Source organism: Pezoporus flaviventris, unplaced genomic scaffold (assembly GCF_033815535.1).
Source record: "Pezoporus flaviventris isolate CSIRO_AGI_PZ_B2104156 unplaced genomic scaffold, CSIRO_AGI_Pfla_v1 ptg000002l, whole genome shotgun sequence".
Classification (NCBI taxonomy): Eukaryota; Metazoa; Chordata; class Aves; order Psittaciformes; family Psittacidae; genus Pezoporus; species Pezoporus flaviventris.
The window spans coordinates 64,822,098-64,848,304 of NW_026892550.1; the positions used below are offsets into that span (position 1 = coordinate 64,822,098).

Here is a 26,207-nt window from a genome sequence, read left to right on the forward strand (position 1 = left end):
TATTGGGTGCTTTCAGAAGCTATACACACAGAGCAGGGAGGTGGTTCACCTGTGCAGGAGTTAACTCATCACACAAATTGCATATTTGATATGTTTATGAGCTGATATGTATTTGGTGTGTGTGTGTTTTGTGTTTGGGGTTTTTGTATTATCTATGTATGTATTTTTATTATCTAGCTGCTTAAAATCATGAGACTGTCTCACAGTTCACTTTTAGGTTGACTGCCTTGAACAGTTTTGTATTATCACGAAACTTTATCTTGTCCTTGCTGATTTTTTTTTTTTTTTGTGGTTTAGGACATTATTGAACGCTGTGGGTGTCAGAACAGATCCCTGTAGGATTTGTGACAGAAAAAGTGTTTCATCAGTTGTGAAAACTGAATATTTAACCTGTTTCCTATCTTCAAACAGTGATTAATTCGCAAGCAGGTGCTCTCTTTTTTCCCTTTCACATGGTGCAAATGAAAGCTTTAGATCTTATCTAAGGATCTCCACTCAGTACTAAACCCAACATTAATTCTTAGGGAACTTGGAGATTTTCTATACTTTTTTTTTCCAGCTTGGGGAAATACTTAGTTGCTGAGGATAGTAGTTTCCCTCTATAATTGAGAATCACAAGTAGTTGATGTCCAGGTTTCTCCTATGAACATGTCCAAAACACTCCAAATATGTAGGTCCAGCTTTTCTGAACTTTTAGCCTTGATGCCATGTTCACCTGCAGAGACATTATTCCAGGCATAGCAGAGTTAGTAGGCTCAACAATCTCACAACAAATACATTATTCTGAAGTAAGTTTGTTATGAACTCACACTGTCTTCAGTGCTGACAGAGGCTATCTCATTTTTGCTGAATACTGTGCAAAGTAATGAATCCAGCTATGGACTTGCAAAGTTACATTATACAGTCACCCAAGGGGGTTCTCCTTGTCCTTGCTGTGCATACAGAATTGTGCAGTCTAGCAAGTAACTTGTATGTGGCTGCATATTTTATTTTTTCTCTGAATACTGTGCTGTCAAAACGTATCTGTGCCATCACTTGGAGGGGCCTATGTGTCAAGCTATAACTAAATCCCTTTGAATAAGAATATGCTGCCTTAATTGAGACCTTTTTTTGAGTTTTCATCTTTTTCTTTTTTAATTATCTCGATTGCTTTTGGTAGCACATGATGTCTTACAGGCACTGCCCACAGCTTTACGTGCAGACAGGCTCATGGCTGGCTGGAAGCTTTCATAATCAGTGGCATCTGTGTTCATTCATAAGCTGACATGCTCACATAGCCAGGCCTAATGGTTGGTGACTTTCAGGAGAAATCCGGTTGTTTTTATAAACCACACAGTTCTGCAGCATCCCCCATAAGCTGCGGTATGGTTTTCCTTGTCAATAATCGCAGTAGCTCTGCACCTTATTCTTTTGGGTGTCATCTCTGTTTAATGTCACTGTCTTTTAAAACATTTCTAGTTTTTTAATTGTGCTTTCCCTTTGAGATAGTTTCATGACTGACACATTACAGAAGTTGCATTTTTACTGTATGAGCATCTTTGACTTGATGGTCCCCTGAATAGTGATAACACAGAGACTGAGGAGGAAACAAGCTGTCAGCAGATGTGGAATTTTACAATACGAGTAGATTCAATTCCCTGTTCTTGTTATATCTCTGAGATTGTCACAAGTGAGATACAAAATTACTACGATGAGACTTCCATAGATAAAAAAAGGTGGGTAAGAAGGAAATACACGTGTCCCCACTTCTGGTTTGAACCAAAACTCTGAAGGCAATTAGTTCTTGTACCTCATCTTTAGCATTCTACTGCCCTGTCAGCTATATTTTCTCAAATGAATAAATAGTGCTTCTACCCTATCTAAATTTTAGAGAATTTTAGTGTAATTGGTGACATTGCCTCAGAGGATATGGCAGCCAAAGTACTTTGACTTTCAATAAGATAAAAATCCTTAGGGATACATACTCACTACAGTATTAACAGGCTCATTTTTTTTTTTTCTCTGTCTTGCTTTCCACGTTCCCACTCATACACCAAGGTACATGTCAGCAACAAATAATAATGTCAGGTCTGACTAGCTTGCCTTGATTCCACTCCTGTTTGTGCTTTCTCCCACAGCAATGCTGAGGCATGTTGAAATAGCAAGTATTAATAATCCCCTAGTCACTTCCTGCAAATCCTCACTTCCCTGCTGCAGCCCCAGAAGGATAGCTTAGGGACTAACCAGAGAGCAGCTGAGCTTTACAACATGCAGGAGATGTCCTCAGAAATTTAGTGGCATACCCTCAGGAGTGCAACAGCAGAGCACAGAAGCACGAGGATGGCTTTAGAAAGTGTCTGTGAACATCTGCTGCTAAGCTAACCCAGATGCTTTGGCCCCAGTGTCAATTATCCAAGTTTATGCTATACTCCAGGCATGTCACAGATCCCTTTTGAAAAGCAGGCTTCAGTTGCTAAGTGATGTCAGAGTATTAGTAACTTTATGATCTCAGCCTTCTAGCTTTTGCCCAAATCCGGAAGAATTGCTATAGATGGATGAAAGTTGAAACAGTATTTTAGGCAGAGAAATCTACAAAATCATATTGCTTCTACTGTATAAATCTTAAAATTGTTATAAGAAAAGTAGGGACACTTTTCTTATGTAATATCTTACAAATTTCCTGTTTCTGAAAGGTTGTGTAGAAAATACAGCAGCCTGCAGATGTATCCCATTAGGAAGTTTAACTGGAAATTACATATAGTTTTATAAAACTCTATTTGTTGTGACCCCCAGAATCAGGGCAGGTAACAGAATTGTTGCTTCTTTACCTATGAATCTTCCTGTGAGAACTCAAAAAGGAGAGATCCCCACTAATAACACATTTGGCACAGTTCTGAGGAAATGGATACTAGAAAAGCCTCGCTAAATAATTAAAATATTATTTCCTCCCCCCCCCCCCCGAGCCCTACCAGCATGGACAAAAACAGAGAGAAAAGACTGCACAATGAAATAGATGTGAAATTCAAGGGTCCTTTAGAAGGCACTTGCAAGAAATAAAAGGACACATTTATATTTTATAATGTGGTCCCCAATCACCAAAGAAAAAGCATAAAATTATGCAATTCCTTATAGACATTCTTTATGATAGCACTACTTTAATAATTGAAAGAGAAGTCCTTTTTAAAAAGAATTCTATGTATGACTCCCTCCTGCCTTCTGAATGCATTACCCTGACTGACTGGGAGAACTCCGTGTGAAGCAGCATGATGGTATAGTACCGGCTATGTTTTTTAACTTCAGTTTCCTCTCTTTTCTCTTATAACTCTGGATTTCACAAGCTGATCTGACTGACTGCCTCTGAAAGTCACAGTCCCAGTAACATGGCATTTTCCAGAAGTGCACAGACAGGTAAAAGGGAAACCGAGTGAAAGATCCTAGGATTACTTTACACAACTGCTCTCCTTTAATACTTATGTTAATTCACATGGAAAACTGGGCACATTAAACACACAGGTTCTGCACGAGACATTATGCACTTGGATCCGAATACAAATAATAGCAACTGTGCATCTGATGTGCCATTTTTGAAGCGTATACTTTCTACAGAGAGGGACTGGTTAAGGGTAGGGATTTTTTTTACTTTGTTATTTAATCTAGTGAGCACTGACAGATAAATTTGGCAGTGAAAATATTTTCTGTGGTTGCCCTGTGAGACATCTTGGGTGATTGTTTTTCCTGCACAAACAGAAAATCTGTGTCCAGATAAAGCCTCACAAAATATAGGTTAGTAGGAATACACAAAGAATGTGAGTGAATAACCAGTGTTTTTTGATCATGTCTTAATTAAGGAATCATGACTACACCAGAAAACAATACTTAGAATAATGTGGCAAATGTTATAATACATACAATGGAACTAATTTTCTTAGTGAAAATAAACAAATCTTGTTAAGAATATAAACACCTTTCAGTCTTTGAACTCCCATGCTGGTAATGTTATTTCTCAGATGATATTTTAACACTACGGTATTGCAGTGGAGCAAAACAGTAACTTTGGGATAGATACTCCCTTTTGTTATTAGGTGGGGGGGAAAGTAAACTTCCTTAATTTGAAGAGGTGAAGGAGTTATCTCCACAGCACATATTCCTTCTTAAAATTGTCTCTGAGTAACTGGGAAGGCACAAAGTATCCTTGTATGTCTTCTGCTAGGCTTTCTAAGTTCCTGAAGAAGAAGCCTTGGGAACTGATGTGGAATGTGAAGTACGGAACTTCATGCAGTTTTCCCATTATTTATATAATGCTAAACCCAGGATCACTGAAATAGACTAAACAGATTGGCACTCAGACCACTTGCTATTTGTTAGTAGATTGGCACTCAGCCACAAATGGAAAACTGATGAAGAAAAGCAGAATCATGTCTCCTTCTCAATGCTACCTGGAAAAAGCAGATGTTATCTGTTTTCCCTTTTCTTTCTTTTTGATGGTTCATTTTTCCATATAAGGAATATGACACTACATTTGAATTCCTTGTCAATCCCAGCTTAAGTTCTTGGGATTTATTTTTCATGTATTGGAAAACCTGTGTCTGGCTTTATTTGTTTATTTATGTATTATTTAGATTTCTAAAATAGCCTTCTGTCTTCCCACCATTATGCAAGCAGAGATTTTTCTAAAGATTTTTCCCTAGGTAACCTTTTTTTAAACTCAGTCTCTCCTCTTTTCATCCCTTCTGAAAATTAAACATGATGCAGTGAGAAGGTATTCGGTACGAGGCAGTTTGATAACATTACCATCCAAGGTACTAGCTATTTTTAAGATCTATTGCTTCATATTTCACTGCTTCTATCACTTTGCTCAAGCTTGAACTCCACAAGTCAGTCCTGATTATATCTTCAAATCACGCATTGGAAATGTGATCTATCCAATAAATGAAAAAACAAGTGAAGGGGAAGCCACAGGAAAAATCACAGAACAAATCCTCTTTGCTGTGTGTTTGATTAAGGCTTTTCTTGGGTCATGTGGAAAACTAGGCACCTAAACTCATATTATGGAGTGATGGGATTTGAGTGTGAATCTCCAGCGTCCTTGTACGAATTGAACAGAAATGGAAAAATGAACATCCTCTGTTGCCTGAAGAAAATGGGATGCATCATAGTACATTCGGCTCCAACCCTGTCACAGGATCACTACAACTTTCCAAGAGTGTTGGCAAGCCTCACAGCTCTGTCCTTATTGCCTCCCATTTAAATAACAGCTTTCCTGTTCTGAAAACCCTGTCTTGCACAGGAATATTTTGAAAAAGAAAATAAAGCAACTACTGAAGACTTTATTTTCTACACAGTTTTGTTTAGTTTGAATTTAGGAGTATCAGTGTCGATGTCATATGCAATAGTGTATTTTCCTTTGCTTATGTTGATAGGATGTGATTTTGTAATTTGCTTTTCTTTAGTAAGAATCAATGTTTTTCAATACTATTTTTAGAATGTAGCTCTTTCTAAAAGACTCAAGACAGACAAGATGTTATCTGTGGAGCTCGCAGTGGAAGTTACACTGTAAGTCAATGCTGTAGCTTTCAGGCTTTGGTTTTGCACACAAAATGGTCTCAGAGGGTTTAGGGTTAGTAAGGAGAGGGGAGTAAGGGAAGACAAGGGTGGCAGCATGTCTCCCTGAAGAAAGTGTTAAGGGGCAAGCCAGTTATGCATGTTTGGCATACCGAAGGTTTATAGCATGGGACAGTAACTCTCCACTATGAATCACTGTGATGTTAAGGAAAACACATGTTCTGTTCCTGAATTCAAGGAAGAAAAGCCTACAATTCTTTTTCTTCCCTAAACATCTTTCCAGATACATAGTCCCTGGCTATATAATAACTTGAAATGGACCTCAACAAACTTATGTTTTTAAACATTTAAAACTTTTGGTATTTGAATTTAGAAATTAGTAATCAAAACACAAATAATTCTTAGATAGAGGTTACAAAGAGATGGTTAAAGAAGGAAGTTAAAAAAAAAAAAAAAAAAAGAGGTTAAAAAATGAAAATGCAAAACCTCAGAAGAAGATGTTTGAACTCCAACATGCAGAAGTGAGAGCGGTCATTGCCGCTGCTAAGGTGGGTGAAGCTTCCAGGGCCAGGCTCCTTGAGAACCACCTTTATGGAGACATTAGGAGAGGAGGAGATGCTGTTCTGGAGGCTCATTATCACAAAGCCAGCCCAGATATGAGGCTGGTTTACTTATTTTAGCAATCCTGCTTCTATCAAGTACACATTTTTTATTGTGATTATACTTTCAGGACGGAAAATTAAAATGATGAGCCCACATACCTACAACATCAGAAAGACTCTGGAAGCCAACACAGAGGAAACAGTACCACATATTCAGCTCTTTTTGAGACTCCCCATACTCCCTATCTCTAAGATGAGATTTTTTTTCCCCCTCTTGAGTATGACTTTTTCAAATATCTAACCTCTACTAATTCTTTAGTCCTCTGGTATGAAGCAAATGCACAGGATCATACACAGCACTTTTAAATTACAGACACCTTGACTTAGGACACAGGAATTCAGCACAGCCCTAAAGGGTTAATATAATGCCATCTTGCCAGGCTACACCACTTCAGCTTTAGCTTCCCAAATCATCCTCAGTATAGTATATATTTTCTGCTTCAGCTTTAGCTTCCCAAATCATCCTCAGTATAGTATTTTGTGATAATATAAGCCTGAAGCCACAAAGGCTTGCTATAAGGCCAGTTCCTCTTCAGTGAGAAAGGTTCCCAAGTAATTTGACTTCTTCCACGCCAAAGTGTCATTGAGGTAAATTGGGTTCCTATTCTCTTGCATTCACAGAGGTATGACGAGTCTTTTTTTTTTTTTTAAGAGATCAGGCATTCAGAGGTAAATGCTCTCCTTCTGGTTCTGTGAAGAGCTTTCACATTTCAGCGGTCATACCATTGTAATGAGTGAAACCAACAGACCATCTGGTCCTCTATTTGATCTCTGGTAATGGCCGGTACCAGATGCTTCAGAGGACAGAGCAGCAGAACCTACAGCCGAATAACCAGCCGACAAGAGAAAGTTTTTTTCAGCTTCTGTCAATTAGTGGCTCACTCATGCTTTATAAAGTGAGCATGTTTTATTTCTTATACTTTTTGTTATCCAATAATCTTAAGCTGTAACTCTTCAATACAATTTTAGTTTTGTATTCTGGAAATACTGATGCTGGAAATTTCTTATCCTCCTCCACATTTTCAGAAATTTATTTCACTTTTAAAATTGACTATAGATGATCAAAGGATTTTACATTTTATGATGTAAAGGCAATTTTCAACACAGCATAGCCATGCCAGATAAGTTAGTGAAATATAGTTATTTGTTCCAGTGGCCATCCTGTTCTTCAGCTCTGACTTGTTACACCCTAGTTCAGTGTGATTTTAGATTTGTACTGATTAGAGTAGAAACTGGAACAAATACTACAACTGGGTGTACAAGAGCACCGTGACATAATAATAATTAATCCTAATTTGTAATTCAGGTTTACTAAATCCAGTTTGTACCTCAGAGCCCAAAAGTTTTGTTGATCTTATCTGTGTCTAACTGCACGCTCCTACAGGCTTTGCCACAAAAGTGCTATCTTCATTAGTGTCTCTTGGAGGTATTGCTGTACAAACTGTTTAATAATAGTTTCTAGTGTGCAGGTTTTTGCATTAATAAATAGCAACAAGCACAAAGTGGGTTTATTTCAGGCTCTTACTTCCAACTAATAAGATACAATGCACTGTTGTTGGCCAAGTAGCGGGAAGTTCTCAGTCAGTAATGGTTTGTATATTTAACTGGTTATTTTTAGTTTTTAAGTGTATCACTTATCCTTCGTTTTCTATTTCATGCCAGAATAGTGAACCTTTGTGTCTCATAAGATGAAATTTGATTCACTGGTTGTCTCAGACCTGAAAGATTGAGCTAGAACCTTAAACCAGAGTCTCTGGTTTAAGGCTCCCATTACACGTGTGGGATGGAGAGTCAAGGGCTGCGCAACTTCACGTTTCCAACCAGGCTCTGTGTGAATGAGGTTCATAAACAATGGTGCATTGGTTTTGGCTGGCATAGGGCTTTTTTTCTTCATAGCAGCTCTTCCGGTATTATGGTTTGGATTTGCAATGAAAGCTGTTTTGATGACGCAGTGATGTTTTAGCTGTTGTGCACTAGTACTTCCAGAGCATCAAGGCCTTTACTACTTCTCACTCTGCCCCATCAGCGAGTAGGCTGTGGGGGCACAAGTTGTTGGGAGGGAACACAGGTGGGACAGCTGACCCCAACTGACCCAAGGGAAATCCCACACCATATGATGTCGTGCTCAGCAAGAAAAGCTTGGGGAAAAGGAAGGAAGGGGGGATGTTTGAAGTTTTGGAGTCTGTCTTCCCAGGTAACTGTTCTTTATAATGAAAATAACTAAACACTTGCCTACTAATGGGAAGTCCTGAATGAATTTTTCTTTTTTTTTTTTATTTGCTTTCTCTGCTGAACTGCCTTTATTTAAACCCATGAGTTTCTTCCCTTTTGCCCTTCTCATTCCTTTCCCTCACCCCACCACAGGGGATTAAGTGAGCACCTGTGTGGAATTTAGCTCCCTACCAGGATCAGCCCTCAATAAATGCTTTAAAACTAGAGTATCCTTCCCAAAGAGCTATTGACTTCCTTGGCTCACTTTTTAAAGATTACTTAGGGTCCTAGCTTTCAGAGGTCTTTTAGAGTCTGCTGATTTCTCAGATGTTTTGGCCTGCTTTTTCCTACCTTTTCTATGATTTAAGACTTTCTTTTCTCATTTTGCTTTTCAAAAAATAGATCTAACAGTGACTAGGACAGGGTCCTTTTTTTTAAAGAAGGTTATCTGGGAAAGAAAGGTTCACAAATCAGATCTGCCATCTAGCCAGAAGAGGAATGCAAAGAATTAATTAATATATGGAAAGAGCATGCAGCAGAACATGATTTCATTTAGAGTGCACAGAACCAGCACATTTATGACAGAATTGCTTTGCAGCTACCTCAGGGAACACAATATAAAAAATAATCTTACGTGCAGAATGAGAAACAGTGGCAAAGGCTGCACGTTATTGAAAGTTAACTGCAAAGTGCTGAAGAGTAATTTTGTCAAGTGTGTAGGAAAGCTAACAAAGTTGAATAGCTGTGAAATTTCACATCTGCTTCATGGCAGAGACATGATTGATTTGGCTTCATGCAGAACTGCACTTGTCAATAGATCAAAAATTCATTTACAGTCTAAAAAGTCATCAGCATTTTGGACAGGCTTAATATGTAATATGCTATATATTGGTACAGGTGCAAATTCAGCAGGTTTGAGAGGCTTACAAGTGTAGATTCAGATTGGTTCTTAGATAAACATGCAAATGCTATCTCTGGTAGCTGGATTATAAGGTGGTATCCAGGTACAGTTGTTTCAGACTCTGCATAATATGGACATATCAGTGTACCTGCCATTTGGCGAAACTCTTCCAGATTAAACAGAAATACCAATGGAATTAGTTATTTTCTTCTTTTCTAAAGCTTATCCTTGTTTTCAGCTCAGTTTGGTGAAAATGTATCAACAACTTTTACAAATCACTGCAAGGGAGGAAGAAATGAGTAAAAATCTCTTTCCAGTGTGAATATTTACTGTGGCATGAAAAGACAGTTGATTATCACCATGATTAACTACAAGAAATCCTAACACAGCAAAAAAAAAACAATGACAAATTGGCACAGGGAAGGGAACTGAATGAAAGGAATAGGTTTTCAATATAAGCATAATCTAAAGCATGGCCTCAAGTCACCAGATGGCTCAAGGGATTAGCAATGCTATATAGTCTTTCACCTTCCTCCTCTGTCCCCTCCCCTTCAAGCAACAGGTTCAGATGTTCAAGTAAGGAACATAAGCATCCAGCCAGCCACAGCTTAAATGGTCTTTATCTACAACAGGCAGCATGGTGAAAGTCGTCGCTATCTAGTAGCATTATCTCTGTGAGAAGAATTATATGCTGGGGCTGTGTGAATATTTCTTTGTTGATGAAAAGAAAAACATTCATCTGGTTTAAATTGAAATCTTCCCTTTGAAAAGTTTCAGTTTATTTTTAAGTCCTTTCAAGAGACATCATGATGTTTATGTTCGTTCCATAGATGTAAACCATAAATCTGTGAACATGCAGGGGGGATCTGATTTTTCATTTCAGTATAGAGAGTGTTTCTGAAGTTTGCTTCTGGTCATATTCTTAGGGGAACACATTCAAATACCATCAAAGTATGATCATGACTGCTAATAAGTGAAAATCCTTTAGGAAATTTTAGTAGACTACATACTACTTAAAACAAATTTTTAAGTCACCATATGAGGAAATGTGGGGTAAAATGTTTCAAGGAGTTATCTTTTCCTCTATATTTGTAGTGCTTGCTTTGTAGATAGATAAAGGGCTTTAATCCTTGTCATGAGGGCTATAAACTATGTTTCAACATCATGAAAATCAGTAACCAAAACCATTGATTGTATTGATCTACATTCAAATAAACACTACTGAATACAGTAAAAAAACAAACAAACCAAAACAAACTAAAGTGGGAGGGGTCACTGAAGCCTATGTATAACTGTAATCCAGAATACTGTATCATTTATTCTTGTGTGGTAATTCATTTATTCAAAAAATATGTGTCTTAACTTGAATTTTCAATTGGTCATACTCTGCTAACTTTCAGCTATAGACCTAAATTACTCTCTTTTCTTCAGTAGAAGTAACATTTTATCCTCTATGGAAGATAAATACAGAAGAGGGGAAAAAAAAATAGTTAAGTTTAATGACCTGATTTTATGCTGCAGCTTTGATAAAACTCTACTTTTCTCCTTTTGCTCAGTTACTTGCCTTCTGTAGCCTTTTTTTTTTCTTTCAGGCAGCTGCAGTACCGTGCATGATTTATACTTCAGATGCTAAAATATTTATTTTCTTGTATGTTCAGGCATTTTCCTAATATTATATCAGTTTATTTTGTAAATCTCTACCCTTCAAGGTAATATGTTGGCCCCACTGATGTCACTAGCAAAGCTTTTTCAAACTTGAACAGGGAGGAGGGTACCCTCAAGGATATCATTGTGGTAAAACTGTAATGCTTCTAGGTTATATTCAGATTAGGTTCATATTGCCTATGATTCCACTCTGTATGCTTTTTGATCAAGTACATGCTCTTCTCCTGGAATGATGCACCTCAGATAATAGTATATATTCATCAGCTGTGCTGTGATGTTTGGGTACAATTGTACATGTGAAGGATAAAGTTTGGGATGTAGATCTATATTGACTGTATTAAGTCACAAAGTATTAGGATTCAGTTTACAGCTTAGTGCTGTTCATCACCCTCTTTCTTTACTTCCCATGATGTAGGTGGTGTGGTTGCAGATTTGGAGCAGAAAAACATTAGTGTGATATGGGCATAGTCTGGCAAATCTCTGCAACCCTGGGGCCCTTTGACAGTCTCTCCTTACTTAACTGTAGTGCATTCTCTACAGTGAAGGAGCTACTCTTTTCTTGTACCCTATAGGAACACGAAGAACAAGAAATGGGATTTCTCTCTCCTTTGTCCATTTATATTTAGGCAATTCCATTTATATTTGTATTCAACAAAAATAGAGAAGAGAATGCTCAACTTAAAAAAAAGTCCCTGGTTCTGCCAGGACCTTTCAATAAATTATTGTTTTGTGCATAAAGAAATCATTAGGTTATATATCTTAATGGAAGAGACGTTCAAAACAGTGTTTTGATGGCTCAGTGACAGCCATCACTGAGCAAGTTCAGTGTTGAATAGGCAAAGTTTTGCTCAGATCCTCTCACTTGCAAGATCTTTCCTTAATCAAGATAATGATTGAATCTAGAAGAATAATATCAGGAGAATAAATAACATAGTGTAAGCTAGTCTTGCATGCAGTTTGGAACCTGGAAGCAGGAGATATGCCAACTGAACTAGATGTTCATCAAGGTCTGCCCAGCAGCACTACCCCATCACCAACCACTACACAAGTTCACAGTAATTCACCTAAGAGTTCATATCTCAGTAATCTTCTCCTGAGACTCTCTTTCAGGTTTTCATATTCTATCTATCTCATTTTCTGTCATTTAATACCTCGTAAGTATCAGACCATCTTGTTTTTCTTTACTAACTTCTCCCTGTAATCTCCTTTGAAACTTGCAAGATTTTCTCTGTATTATACATACAATGTATTGTGATACCACCACGTCAGCTACAACACGAATTTCAGGACACTTGCAGACTTAGCAGTTTTACGGTACAATTACTGTGATGGCTTTGGCAGACATATGAGCCTGCATATCTTATTCAGGCAAAACTTCTGTAAGTTCATTGAATGCAGTTAATCAATGGAGACAAATCATGCTGACGTTGAATTCACAAAGTCTGCCTTTTGTTCATATACATTTCTGTGTAAAACTGGTACACTGAGAGTTGCCAACCGTAGGCCTGAGGGGCTTTGAGCATCTCTTGCTTTCCCAGGTTAACATGGGCTTCCTCTGATTCTCTGAAGGACATGCACCATTTTACTATCAGCTGAAATTTCAATTCAAATTAGAACACGGAGACAGCTTGTTGGTCTTCAGCTATTTTAAAATTCCTTAAATATGTTGGTTTCTGTGAAGTTATCTGCTGTGCAAAGCAATGTTCAGTCTGAAATTTGTAGAATGGGTATCTAAACAGATTGAAATTTATTGGAGTCACAGTATTTCTACATGAACTATTTAGTGAAGCGCAGAATGTAAAGGTGTGGATTCTAAACATGGTTTCATGTACGGCAAAAATGGTTTTGGGTAAAATTTATCTTCTAGATCTTCTCTGAGCACTGTCAGTGTTGTTTCAAAAAAGTTTGAGCCATAAAATTATTTTTACAGGAAAACTCCTTAAAAACCTATGCAGCTGAAAGACTAAATGCAAAATTCAGCCCACACGTTCAGTGTGAATATCCTGTGTGCTAGACTTATTTTGAAACTGGGTAGTTTTGGACAATTTTACAGTTGTTCTCAGATTACAATAAAATCCAAACCAGACTACGGAAACGTGCAAACATTATTGTTAGCCTGTCTTTCAGATCTGGTCTCATAAAATAAATTTGGAGCTGCAGATTTCCAGCAGAAAAGCGTTCAGACATCTCACCATTCAGGGCCATGCGAGATGAAATGGAGGTGGGAGGACCACCCTTTTCAGAGGTGGGTGCAGGCCATGTAAACAGATGTGGCTGGGCTCAATGGGGGAGCCTGAATGGTTGCATTGTTCCTTCCCTTCTCGGCCCCCCTCCTGCCCTCCCAGCAGGGACCAAGCGCAAGTCGCACTCACAGATGAGAGCTTAAATTCTGCGTGTTACAACTGAAGAAACCCTGAGTGCACCGGGTTTTTATTAAGTCTATCAAATATCTTGAACACTAGTTTACCTCCCCAGAGCCGGTTCAGAGGCATTCCAGAGCAGCTTTCAGAACAGCTTCTTTCCCCGTGTACGGCAGAATTAATTTTAAAGACAACATCAAAATAATTTCCATTTGAATTTTTACATTTCTCAATTAATTGTAGCTTATTTTTGAAACTAACTCATTTTCAGTGAGTGACTCACGATGAACCTATAAATAGTATCTTTAACATATACACACATATATATTACTGTTCAATAGCTACATTAAGCGCATTCCAAGAAGGTAGACTTGGGAGATACTATAAACATATTTTCTAAAAGGATACATGTATATATACAAGTATATATACAAGGATGTATGCCATGCCTTCATTAAAATCTTCAAAACAGATTGTAGGGACATGATTCAACAGTGCTGGTAGAAGTTCATCCTGAAACATCCGCACCACTGCTGAATGACTGAATTACCATATATTACATATATAAATAATGTATTTATTTCATAGGGGACTCTTATTGTTGAATACTTGTAAAGGTCACAGATACCAGCATTTGGAAGCTTTAAATAACCTTTAAATAACCCCAGGGGCACAGAGATTTGTGATTCCTGAGGTCTTTCTGGGGAACAGACAGCAATAGCAGTGCAGTTCTAACGGTTTAACTAGTGCTTCATTTTACAGAAAGCAACAACATTTTCCCCATTTAAGTTCAGTAACAAAGTTATTCATAAAATGCACACTGTTGTATTCTGCTGCACAAGAGTGTGGGTTTTTCCTCTCCCCTAGTCATGACAAAAGTTTGTAATAAATGTACAGTTTATTAACTTTGTGTATAAAGGTCCTGAATGTATTTTGTAGACATTTCTGGCCTGAAGCATGCCAAACATTGCCAAGACACAGAAAGAGGAAGCGAAACAGAAGGGAGAGGAGGGCAAAGGAATGCATGCTTTGTAAGTGCCAGTTTGCACTTCTTTCATATTCAAAAATTAAGAGTAGTTCTGTGACAGTTCAACATGCACATGTGATAAGAGGTCTAGTTAATTTTCCAGCCTCTAAGTCCTTTGTTTGTATCAACATCAGAAACTTGAGAAAGTTGAGAAAGCAAAATAAACCCAACAGTGTACTTTAAACAGTATTCAGGGTTGTCCTGCAAGCATTCAGTTAGCAGTTCTGCTGCAAATCTGCTGCCATAGGCAATATACAGGAGTGTGCAAAATCCCCCTTTTTTGGAGGATAGGGCTTGGTTATTTATTCTTAGGCACACTATCAAAGTTTTTATTTTATTTTTTTTTTCTTTTGGTAGTATGGTTCTATCTCAGAAACAGTGATAGGGTGTAAATAAGGTGGCCTGATTTAATTTCTTGTTCTGCCACACACTCTGACTTTGTGTCTCATGTCATTAATAGATCTAATAGGATTTTGGCATGAAACCAAAGTGGGGGGGAGGAAGGGATGAGCTGCAGAGAGAGCTGCTGCCTTTCTCAACTCGAAAGCGATGTCAGGCCTATCAGCCTCCTCTTTAGTCCTCCCTGACAGAGCTGGAGGCATTTCTCTGTACATGAATGTGTCTCATGCATTCATGAGGCTTTTTGACACCACAGCCTCTTTGTTATGAGCTAGATCACGGCTCTGCCCTTCTCTCAGCTGCCATATGGTGCAGTGGAAAGAGGCTTTCAAAGAGAGAGTGAGACTTAGGAACTGAGGCAGAGAGAAGAAAGAAATCGAACTGCGGCAGATGAAATTGATTTATTTTCAGAGCAAAAGGGGCAAGTGACTACGACTGGTGGAGAGAGGGGGGGGATGCCTTGGAATATAAAACCGTCTGCAGAGCAGGCGAGCAGGCTGTTCAGATGACAGCCGTGCTGTGCTTGTTCTCCAGATGCAGTGCTTGAAAAGAAGCATACACATTTTTGTTATCTTAGTAATGCTATCTGAGAAAGACTTATAGCCCCAATGCCTCTGCACTGGACCTCAGCAACTTCATTTCAGGTTGTGATTTTACTTTTCTTTTGAGAAAAAATACCTCTGCCCTACCATGTGTGCATAACTGTCAAGTATTAGTATGGCAATGTTAGAAGTCTCCAAAAAGTATCTGTCTCTACCATGACATTTGGAGAAGGATTGTTTGAAGGAAAACATCAGATGATAAATTCTTCTCTCTCTTCAGTGAGAGCAAATCCACTAAAACCAATTGAGTTTGTTTAAACTTGCAGGTCATAGCTTTGTTTTACCAAGGTGACCTATTCTATTAAAAAAGAATATTAAACACAAGTCAGATTTACTTCTTGTTATTTTTCCTGCCTTATACTTCATTCGGCTTCAAAAGGAAGCCTGTTCCACATCTGCCTGCACTCACTTTGACTTTCAGATTGGTGACAAAATATTTCAACCTGAAAAAAACAAAAAGAACATGATGTGTCTTAATTCAGAGAGTTTCTTATGGAGATTATTTATGTTTTGTGGCAAACTGGGCTTTAATCTTGGTGTCAATATGTATCAGAAAAAAATGTGTAAGGTCAAACTCCTTAAAAGTTAGGGAAAAGTCTGATAAAACTGATTGAAATAGTAATTCCCTGAAAAATTATTATATCTACATAAATATTTTCCTACCTCTGTGGGACTGTACTAAAGTATGCAGAATGCATAGGAACAGAATCAAACGTTGCTTAGAAATTTTGAAAATTTTCTTTTAAATTCATCTGGTGGTGTTTTGCATACCCTGAACTGCTTCAAAAGACTTATGGGAATTGTAGTTAAAGTGGCATGTGGGAGGACTGAGGAGGTCTCATATAGAGACCATTTCCACAGTAAGAGAGGATACGTGGACAGAAGAGGCAGTGAAAAAGATACGGTACATGTTTGAAATATCATGATTGGCATGGTAGCTAGCGAATCATTATTTACTGTGTCTCAATGAAATGACTGAAAGACACCCAATGCCAATTTAAAATAGAAGCTTTGAAATGAATCAAGGAAATCCTTTCTTCCTACTATGCATAATTAAATTGAAGCTCTCATTGCTGCAGAAATTTCTGAAGGCCAGAAGTGTTGATGGCTTTAAACAGATTGAGATATTCATTTGAAGAAGCATAAGGCTGATATTACAATGCTTTGGGTGCAGTCTGCAGATCAGGAAGTCTTAGAAATGGCACATTTTTGAAAGCTGGGACAATATGTCAGAGGCATCAATTAATTTCTGATTTTCTTGTATCTTCTTATCTCTTTTACTGACCACTATAAAACCACAAATGTACACTAAATAAAAATTTTATCTGCCCAGTATAATTATTCTTTTGTTTTTATAAAATATTTGTCATTTCTAGTAAGCTGGGCTCTCTCCTTACTCCATTTATCCTATCAGGTACCATTTTTATATTTACTTCCGTAGTTCACTTTTGGGGTTTAATTGGAGGCAACATATTGAAGCAACATATTGAAGCATTTGGGAGATAATATCAGCCAAGGAAAGCTAGCTTAAGGGAGAATACTCCAGTCCACTTCCCATGGGACAGTATGGGAAGCTTCAGTGGCTACTGAAAGTTGAACTGACTCAAAACTAAACACTCCTTTTCTGAAAAATCAGCTGCTTGGCTTGGATTTGACCCAAAATGATTTTTATAACAGACAAATTAGTTTTGAATCAACAAATCACATGCTTTGTTACAGAAATAACTTTTATGTAGAGCTTGTATTTTCCATTTCCCAAAATGTGCTGGTTAGGTTAGTTTATTGATCACTGCAAAAGGCTTTCTCTAGGAGCACAACACAGTAACCAGGGTTACTAATCATCTAAAGATGATTTACACCCCTGACTTCTGAAACAGCATTCCATATGTTTGGCTTGTTTCAACCTGGAGGTGGATCTTCCCTGTAAAGGTTTAGGACCATATGGTAGAACTGACAAAGGAGGAAAATGGTCAAAGGAAGAATAGGAGGCAGAGCCCTTGGAAAACTCAAGCAGCAGAGAGAGCACTAGAGCAAAGCTGGATGATTGTGAGGGCCTCTGCTGTCAATCCTCTCTTTATCAAGAGCTGCTTTCCTCACAGATACATTTCTGTGCCCTCAGATAATGCTGATGCTCTGAGTGCTGATGTGACCACCCTGTGGTTTCCGCTTCTCAAGGAAGAGAATCAAGTGCCTTTCACACATACATAGCACATGTTGTATATGGTCTAATTGTAATGTTGTTTCCTGTTTGAGGGATGAACAAAAAAAAAATGGGACTTGCTCAAGTGCTGGTGGTTGGTGTTGGTAGGGCCTCACCATGCTAGCAGTGCCTAATGAAGCACAGTCCCAGCTGTCCCCCTTCTCATCCATCCCTCTGTCTTTGAGCATCCTCAGCCTGCAGCAGCACAAGAAAGGAAGGTCACTTCCTTTCCCACGCTGACAGATCACATAGGTCCACCGGAACCCTGTAGTACTTGGGTAGTGAAAAAGGATTGTCCTTTCACCCCATTCACTGATCAGCGAAGAGGGAGAAATGCCAGCCTGAATTCCTTTGGCTTGGATTCAGCAATGCCTTTGAGTAAGAGTCAGCGAGGCTTGTTTTAAGTTAATGACTGTGCTACACTCAGTCCTCATGGAGAACATGTGCAAGGGATCATGTTCCCCTTTTATGCATATGTCAGCCCTTAAGAAAAGTAGAATGAGATGAATAAAACCACTTCATCAAGATTATTTCTGAGAATTTTCCACTGAGTCATCCAACTTTCATATCTTTTGGAATTTAAATGTTCTACATAGTCATGTTTTGCCTTCTGCAAATAAATATATATGCAAATGAATGAAGTAAAAGAAAATAATGTTTTTGTGAGATGGTGCTGGTCACAAAAGAGCTATTGTGTTACTTTTTTGCTGTTGCATTTTTCCTCTTTATTTGTCCACGTGAAGAATAATTCGTAATGTCAAGTGAAAAGACACTGCAATTACTAATCACCTTAAAAAATGCTGCTGCTTTTTTGAAAACAGAAAAGCAGCATTTGGGCTAAATTCTGACCCTGCATTATGAGCCAGGGTTAGTCACAAACATACTTATTCAGTATTCCTCTTCTTTAGCTATTTTTACAGTAAGAAGAGAAAGACAAGTTTGCACAAAAGAACAGATAGGTAAGTAATATTTTTTTTTTACTTATCTTTTATTTATTATTATTGTTTTTGCTATTCTTATTTACAGCTAAGAAAGGAAGAAATGCTCTGTTCGGCCAGACCAGTGGCCCATCCATCTCAGGACTATTTCTTTGAAGTGCCACAGGGAAAGACACTTGAGCTGTGCCGTTCCGGCAGCCCAGCCACCCTTTACACCTTGACATCCACAGCTGTGGACCTAGCTGTTTTAGGACTAGGCAGGAATATACCCCTTTTTAATCCATTTAATGACAATTTGTTTTAAAATACAACATCTATAGCTATAAACTTAATCCTCTCAAGAATGCAAGTATGATAAAACAATACTAAAATTCAGTGTTCATAAGTTTAATTAAAGAGAGTAGTACTTAGCACCTTTCTGTATTCAAAGTAAACTGTTTATGTAGTATCACATGGTCAAGAACTTTTACTTACAAGTTAAATGTTCTTAACAAGGTCAAGCAAATTATTTAACAATTTGAATTTTGTAAGTATTTAGTCTTAGTATAGATCAGAAGCATGAAGCCAAATTACAGTTCCTTTCAGCAAATGTCTTTGTTTCTGATAATTACTCTCCTAATATTCTCTTTGGGCTACCTGGTAAAGCTTCCTTATTCTTAAAGGCATAGAAGGAGCTAGATACGCAGTGCTTCAAAGGTAGGTAAAACATCCTAACACAAAAAAAAATCCCCAGATTTCAGTGGGCTCCACAGTATTTCCAGTATGGCTTGCTTCTGAATCCCTGTTACAAAGCTATTTTGTATTGTGTGTGGGTAGTTTTGCCCAGTTGTTCAAAATGGATGCTAAAGCAACAAAGAGCTTGCTTCAGGTACCACAGCTACAGAGGGTCCCCGAGGCCATGGGATCTGAACTAATATTTATCACTGCATAAGAATATGACATCCATCTTGATTTTCACTTAATACGCAGTTTTGGAAAATCATTTGAAAGGACGTTAGACAAGGATCGCTCTACTTGGACATCTTGGTTCATGATTCTGGGTAGCACAGAGCACAGAAGTGTCAAAATGCATTGGTTTTAAGTTGCCGTTATTCATATATGGTTTTGACAATGAAGGCATTATTATACCAGAGTTATTCAAGTATCATAATTAGGTGCCTCATCACTTTATAAAAATTATGTCATCAATAATTGTAATGACAGTAAGATCTCATACAGGATATCTGTAGAAAGGTATTCGTATTTGATGTTTAAACATAATCTAACAGCCTGTGATAATTATTGTTATGCTTTTTTTCAGAGGAAATAAGAAATTGTACCTTGACTATTCTGCAGCCTCCAGGTAGGTCCTTGCTATAGTTTGACAACTGGAACTGTTCTTGGGTCTTGCCTAGCACAGGAGGATTTTTGGAGAAAGATTTCTCATTCATGATACTCACAGGAAACTGCTACTTAGAAAGGACTAGGCAACAGCTAGTTTATCAGAGAAACCTTTTGAAAGCTGTGACTAATGGCACTGAAAACTTACATTTAGAAACATATATGAGCAAGTTGCAAGTTGGTTTTATATTGCATGGAAGATTTTATGGAGCCCTTAATGTAGCACCTATTACTGCATGTTCCTTTCTTCGTTTTAGCAGCATTAAATCAGCAAGACTGCAACAAATAGCTCAGATACTAACTACATTAATACACTAAATTACTGGAGAGCAATATGCCAGAACTTGACACTAGATAATCATCTAATTTTCAGGGAAACATCTTTTTCATTACGTACCCAAATTTCAAATAGCAAGATTTGTAGTCAACTTACAGGTACAGCAAAAAATGCTTGATTTAGTACTGTTCAGAAATTATTACTTCTAAAGGCTGAGTAGAAATCTGCTTTCCAATTAAACCCAATTGTTTTAATTTTAAATATAATTAATCTGTGTTAGTAATGAAATAGATCAATATAATACAAGCTGAGTTCTTAAAAGAATCTTAGAGATTCTCTCAGCCCATGTGAAAAATAAAACATTCTTATGTAAAAGTTGTTATTCCTGAGTTAGAGCATTACCAGAACTGAAACAGAAGAAATCACTAAAAATCATGGTTCTCAAAAATGGTTTAACTTGGTTTAACATTTGGGGAATAAGTGATTCTTTAGCAGAATTTTTTTTTTTTTTGAAGATGTTATACAGAACTGACTTTGAGATGGGACAGTTCTACACAATCACTTTAAATCAAACATACTTTATGCCATAGAAAGAGGAACGATGTAGGGCCTGCAGATTTTCTGCACACAGAAGTCCTCAAATCAAAGCCTTAATTGCTGCTTTTTGTGGAGATTAGTTTCAATTATTCAAGTGCAAAAAGCTTGATATCTCATTTGATACCGTTTTTCATTTTGTTCTTGTGTTTATGTGTTATTTTGCATCACCCTAAAATTGCAAACCGTATCTTCTACTACTATGTTCTTTATGTATTCTGTATTCTTTAGCGGTTTAAATTCTAGGAGCTAGAAACAGAACCATAAAAGAAGCATATGGATGCCAAGAATTTCTGTTTTGACTTGTAATATAAAAATCTTTTCAAGCAATTAAATAGCAGTGAACCCACAACATATGGATTGTGAAATACAAGTCATACATGTACATATATGTACATATTCTATTTCTACAGTGGGCAACTTTAGAAAGTGTATGTGCTAATGATGTTTTAGAAGTTTTATCTGCCATTAAAATGTCAACCAAGTCACAATGGTCAAGATTTTCACAGGTTGTTGTTAGGTTACCAAGTCCCGACCAGAAATCAGTAGTTTTTAGAAACTCTGAAGTCTTACTGATTTCAGCATGGTACAAACGTTCATAGATATTTACATTTCCAGAGATATCAGTACTGTAGGAAGATATGTGTGCTTTGTGCCCAATCAAGGAAGCTGGGAGCTGTGTTTCCCAGCCAGTCTTTTTCACTGAAAACTCTTGGGTTCTCAGCCCTTTTACTGAAAAGCAGCCTCTTACTTAATTTTACTTAAAGTTACAAAATTTTGCTATGTACAAACTTCCATAACTATTACAGTGTTGCAGTTTTTTTTTTAAAAAAAAAAAGAAAAGAACTTTGTTCCTTACAAAGTGCTTTTACCCACAGGATTCTTCAAGGAAACTGGTACTAGGTTTGTCCATGGCATTGCACATGTTGGGATATATGTGTGTGTTGAGAAGGCAAAAAGAAGTCTACTTTTCATGCTTAATGCCCAGTGAATGTTAGTGTATTATACAGTTATTTTGTGTCCAGTTTCATTAGTCATTCCTCTCCCTGCATCATATCATTAATTTCTCATAAGCTAGAAGTGTACTTCCATCAGCAGCCTAAGGTTTGCTGCTAAGGTTTTTTAACTTTCTGCCAGATGGTTTCTGCTCAATTCTAAAACAAAACCAACCAAACCCAACCCTACATACCGATTTAACCTTAAACACAAGTCTTCTCATTTTATCCCCAAGTTAAGCACAGGTCAGTGGCATACATTTCTGCAGTCTTGACAAGATGCAGTAGGTGATTCCTTAAACAAACACAAACCTAAGTAGAGGCAATATTTGCACAGATAGCTATCAAGTCAAACAAAATAAGCCCCCATTTCATTACTGAGCACAGTGCAATAAGCACTCTGAACAGAAAAACATTTCTTCTGGTATTTCAGCCCTAGAACATACTGAAGGATCCCCATGGCCAAATAAAGTAAGTTGAGAAACCATGCGTAATGAAAAGCAGGATATTATCCTGTTTGTCACTTTTATGGGGTCACATGCTTTCTAATGTTAAAGCTGGATCATATAGCACTTCAAGTGACACAATAAGTAAGTAAACACTGAAACACCCCCCTTCCTGTCCCTGCTCCTTCCTCCCTGGCCCTCAGAGGAACAGGGGAAAGAGCAAAAGAAAGGGAAAAAAGACAACTTACATTTGCTAGGATTTAGCTTCTGGCAAGAGACATTATAAGGAATTCATTTCCTGGCACATAATTTACATGTCCAGTCCTCCCTCCCACTCCTTTTTTTTTCTCCCACCCTTCCCCCCTATTCCCCCTCCAAGCTGTCTTCTCACTCCACAGCATTTGCCGCAGTTTCCTGCCGTATGTTTGTCTTCTATTTTCATATCCATGGGAAAGGAATCTGCTGTAGCACAAGGCTGCTATCCTGCCTGTGCCTGAGCTGCTGCCACTGCCACCTTTAGCTTAGGCCACAGGTATTTGGACTTCATTAAGCGATGGTGAAGCATGGAGCAGATGACAGTCATTAAATTTTACCAGAATCAGCTGTAGAAATCTCTTCTTCTCTTTGAGGTTTTTGCTTTCTGCTAGAAAGCTGCAGACAAAATAAAATAATTTTCAATTTTAAATATTTAATCTAAATCCTGTTTTAGGGTTTTATTTTGGGGAAAAGACAGTCATGTCCCTCTTGCTCATTAAAGGGCTCTCTGTTGTGTATCTTTGATGCTGCTTTGGGCAGCTCTTCTACTTTGATCCTCTTAGAAATAGGCTCATTACAACATCCACCTCGCAGAGTAACACTTCAAAGAGCTTTGTGAAGGACAAAGGAAGGAATTTAGAAACAGAGCCAAGTGGCTCTCAAGTATCTTGACTAAATTAACTTTGTATTAAGAGTTACTGGCCCAATTGCAATTTTGAGAGGAGGAAACAAAGAAGTAAATCTGTGTGCTTCTTTCATGTGTTTTATATCAAATTAATAAACACATTTGAAATTTTCTAGGACTCACTGCCATAACTTCTGCTAAAATAAGCAGCTACACAGTTGTCACATCAAACTTGCTCTGGAGTTGTTATAAAGGTGGATTGACATTACTACTTGATTTATATTATTCAGAATGATAAAGCCAACATTAATCAACCAGCAAGATTAACAGAGGCAATAGGCAGTTCTCAAAATCATTATCCGCAGAAATAACAGTAGCTACGTACATTTCCAACACTCTTAAATCTATTATAACTGGAATGATTAGTATTATTGGTCTTCTCCCATTTAATGTCATTACTTCTGATGTGTTTGACTTAGAATTTCAGTTAGGAAGTCATTACCATTACAATATATTATTTGTACTATGTACTTTAAGCACAAATCTCAGTGCTGTACAAATACAAGCTACTTAAGTGGCCTTGCCCCAGCGAAACTGCGATGACCATCAGAAAGTTCAGCTGATGCCCTGAGTGTCATAGTCATGCTGCCTAATAAGCATGTGTAAAGCAGTCTGGCCCTTGTACATGACTGTGAGCTTAGACTCTTGGCTCATATTGCCATAATCCCTGCAATGAGAAGGGCTCTTTCCTTTTGAAATATCAGATGACCCTAGTTTAAGTGGTAGTGATTCTTGACATAAACCCTTTGCATGTGTTGTAAGCCAGATGCAGATGTCGTTCATTGCCCTAACCACTGGAACAGCCTTTGAAAATTTAAATTCACTTGAAAGTTCTGATTTTATTATTTGTTCTATCTATTCTACCTTTTGAACACCTTCACCAGAAGCTTTTCTGAACATCATTTGCCTGAGGTCCCAGTAACATATTCTAATCCTGGCTTAGTTAGGCTTGAGCCATTCTTAGTTTAGAAAATTCTATAACTTGCAGGTGTCTTACAGTACCCGGTATTACAACGCAAGTTGTGCATTCTACCATGAAAGTATAGTAAGCATGGAACAAACAGAGAAAAACCACCAGGAAGCCTGCACCTCTTAAGTGCTATGATGGAAGGTTCAGATGGCTGCCATTCATCAGGTCTAAGCCACATTCATTATGTGTTTTATTGCCCTGTAAGAACTGTCATAGTCCCAGGCCACACGTACTTCTTCTCTGTCTTCTTAGCAGTCCTTGAAATGTACTTATGTGTCTCCTTGAACCATAATTTTCCCTCTTGCAGAGAGTTATCAGTGAGTTTAATCAATGAACTAGGAAAAAAAGAGCTGTATAAACTTTTGCTAATACATAAAATTTCATTCAAAATAAAGAAAATCAGAGCTTATATGAATTTGGTCTACCCACATGTATTTCTTTGTTAAATATGAAGTCAATGCTAACATAATTTCAGTTTTTTCTTCATCTGGGTTCATTAGGACTCACAGGATTTCCAGTCTGGTAAAGGAAAACAGAGAATAAAATTGTGACTTTCATTGATCCCAAAAGTGACTAAATTTAAGGTAGAGCATTTGGGGACCAAAAATGAAGCTATTCAGTGACTTATTCATTCCACTTATTGAGGAATCTACTTCCCAGCCACACCATCCCCTTATCAACCTACCCAGCTGAAAGATATGGTGATAAATGAACTGATTCAATTTTGTGAACAATATATTATTGGAGATTCAGAATCACTACTATTTTGATGTTACTATGTCCTGTAGAGACAGCATTCTGCCCAGCAGCAACTCTCACTCTCTGATTCTCATCTTTGAAGTTATCATTTAAAACTTAAATCTAAGATTCTGAAGAAAATATTGACAGACTGTACATTTCATCCACAACCTGTATTGCAAATTGCACCTAACTTCATAAGCACTTATTTTACATTTTCTGCTAGTCTTTCTGTTCATTATTTGTTGTTTTTTTTTCCTTTATAAGGTTTCTTGCAAATAATTATGTGAGGTAGCCATCTATGTAGCTGCATCACATTCCTTATATCCTTCTTGTGGTAGTTAATCACATGCCGATTGCTCTACTGGTATGTCTGTTCTTATAGGTACATTATAGGATATATGTAATCAGCCTGCTCTTTATATTTTGTCTGTAAACCCGAATATACTTTGCAAGTATTGTCTTAATTCTGTTAAATTCTGCTCAGCCCTAATTATCCTGAGGAATGTAGCTTTTCTTTCTTTTCCACCCAGTGTAATAGGTAGGAGGGCCCACTTACATTACTTCAAAATACACAACTCTTTTGGAACTGTTTAGAATTCTCTGAGCCCCTTGAAGCAGGCATAAGTTTCAGGTTCATGATATCTCACCCTAAAGTTCTTCTTGTCCATTTCACGACTCCAGTAATGAAATAAAAAGTTCTTTTCAAGATTGTCTGATTTGAAAACTGGGACAAAATCTGATGATTAACACATCATTAGCTTAGTAAGAGATGAGTAGAAATCCTACCCATTTCATTAATAAGAAAGCTACAATTAAAATAGCTATGAGTCAGTCTCCACTGAAAGACTTGACCTTACTCTAGGGTGGAGTTGGAGGGTTGCCACGGTTTTGGAGAGTTTTGTGCTGTCCTGGACACGATACCTCAACATGATAATTTAATATTCTTTTGTATTTTTCTCTTTAATGCAAACCATGTTAAAATTAGCCTTGTTTCTGATCAATCAGCCTTCTGTTCAGAAGGCTGCTTAACCTTTGTACTTCAGCCACAACACTGGAGAATCTGCCTGGCACAGGCAGGACCCACACTACAAGTTATCAGGGAGAGAGTGCAAGCACCTGTGTTGTAACGTAGATAAAGTCTGTATATAAGTTCCTGAATGCTGAGTGAATAAGAAAACTTGATTTGATCACATCAGCCTTGCTTTGAACATCTATTTCTGCCTTGTCTGGAAGACAAGACATCTGTATAAAGAGATGAATCTTCTTGATTTCCAATAGCAGAAATGTCTACCTGGGATGAAGTCTACCCTTCAGGAGAATGGTCTTGAGGTAGGGCAGCAGGTCTCTGTTTCTGCTGC

At 37.7% G+C, this 26,207-nt stretch overlaps 1 long non-coding RNA gene across 1 annotated transcript in view; it reads left to right on the forward strand.

Annotated features, from left to right (window-relative positions):
* LOC133262875 (uncharacterized) overlaps positions 1-21,770 on the forward strand; it is a 111,385-nt gene extending 89,615 nt beyond the window's left edge. The window contains exons 3-5 of the long non-coding RNA XR_009741411.1: positions 18,477-18,527; positions 19,807-19,848; positions 21,636-21,770. This is a non-coding gene — a long non-coding RNA (uncharacterized LOC133262875). The remainder of the gene's footprint in view (positions 1-18,476; positions 18,528-19,806; positions 19,849-21,635) is intronic.
* The last annotated feature ends 4,437 nt before the right edge of the window (positions 21,771-26,207 follow it).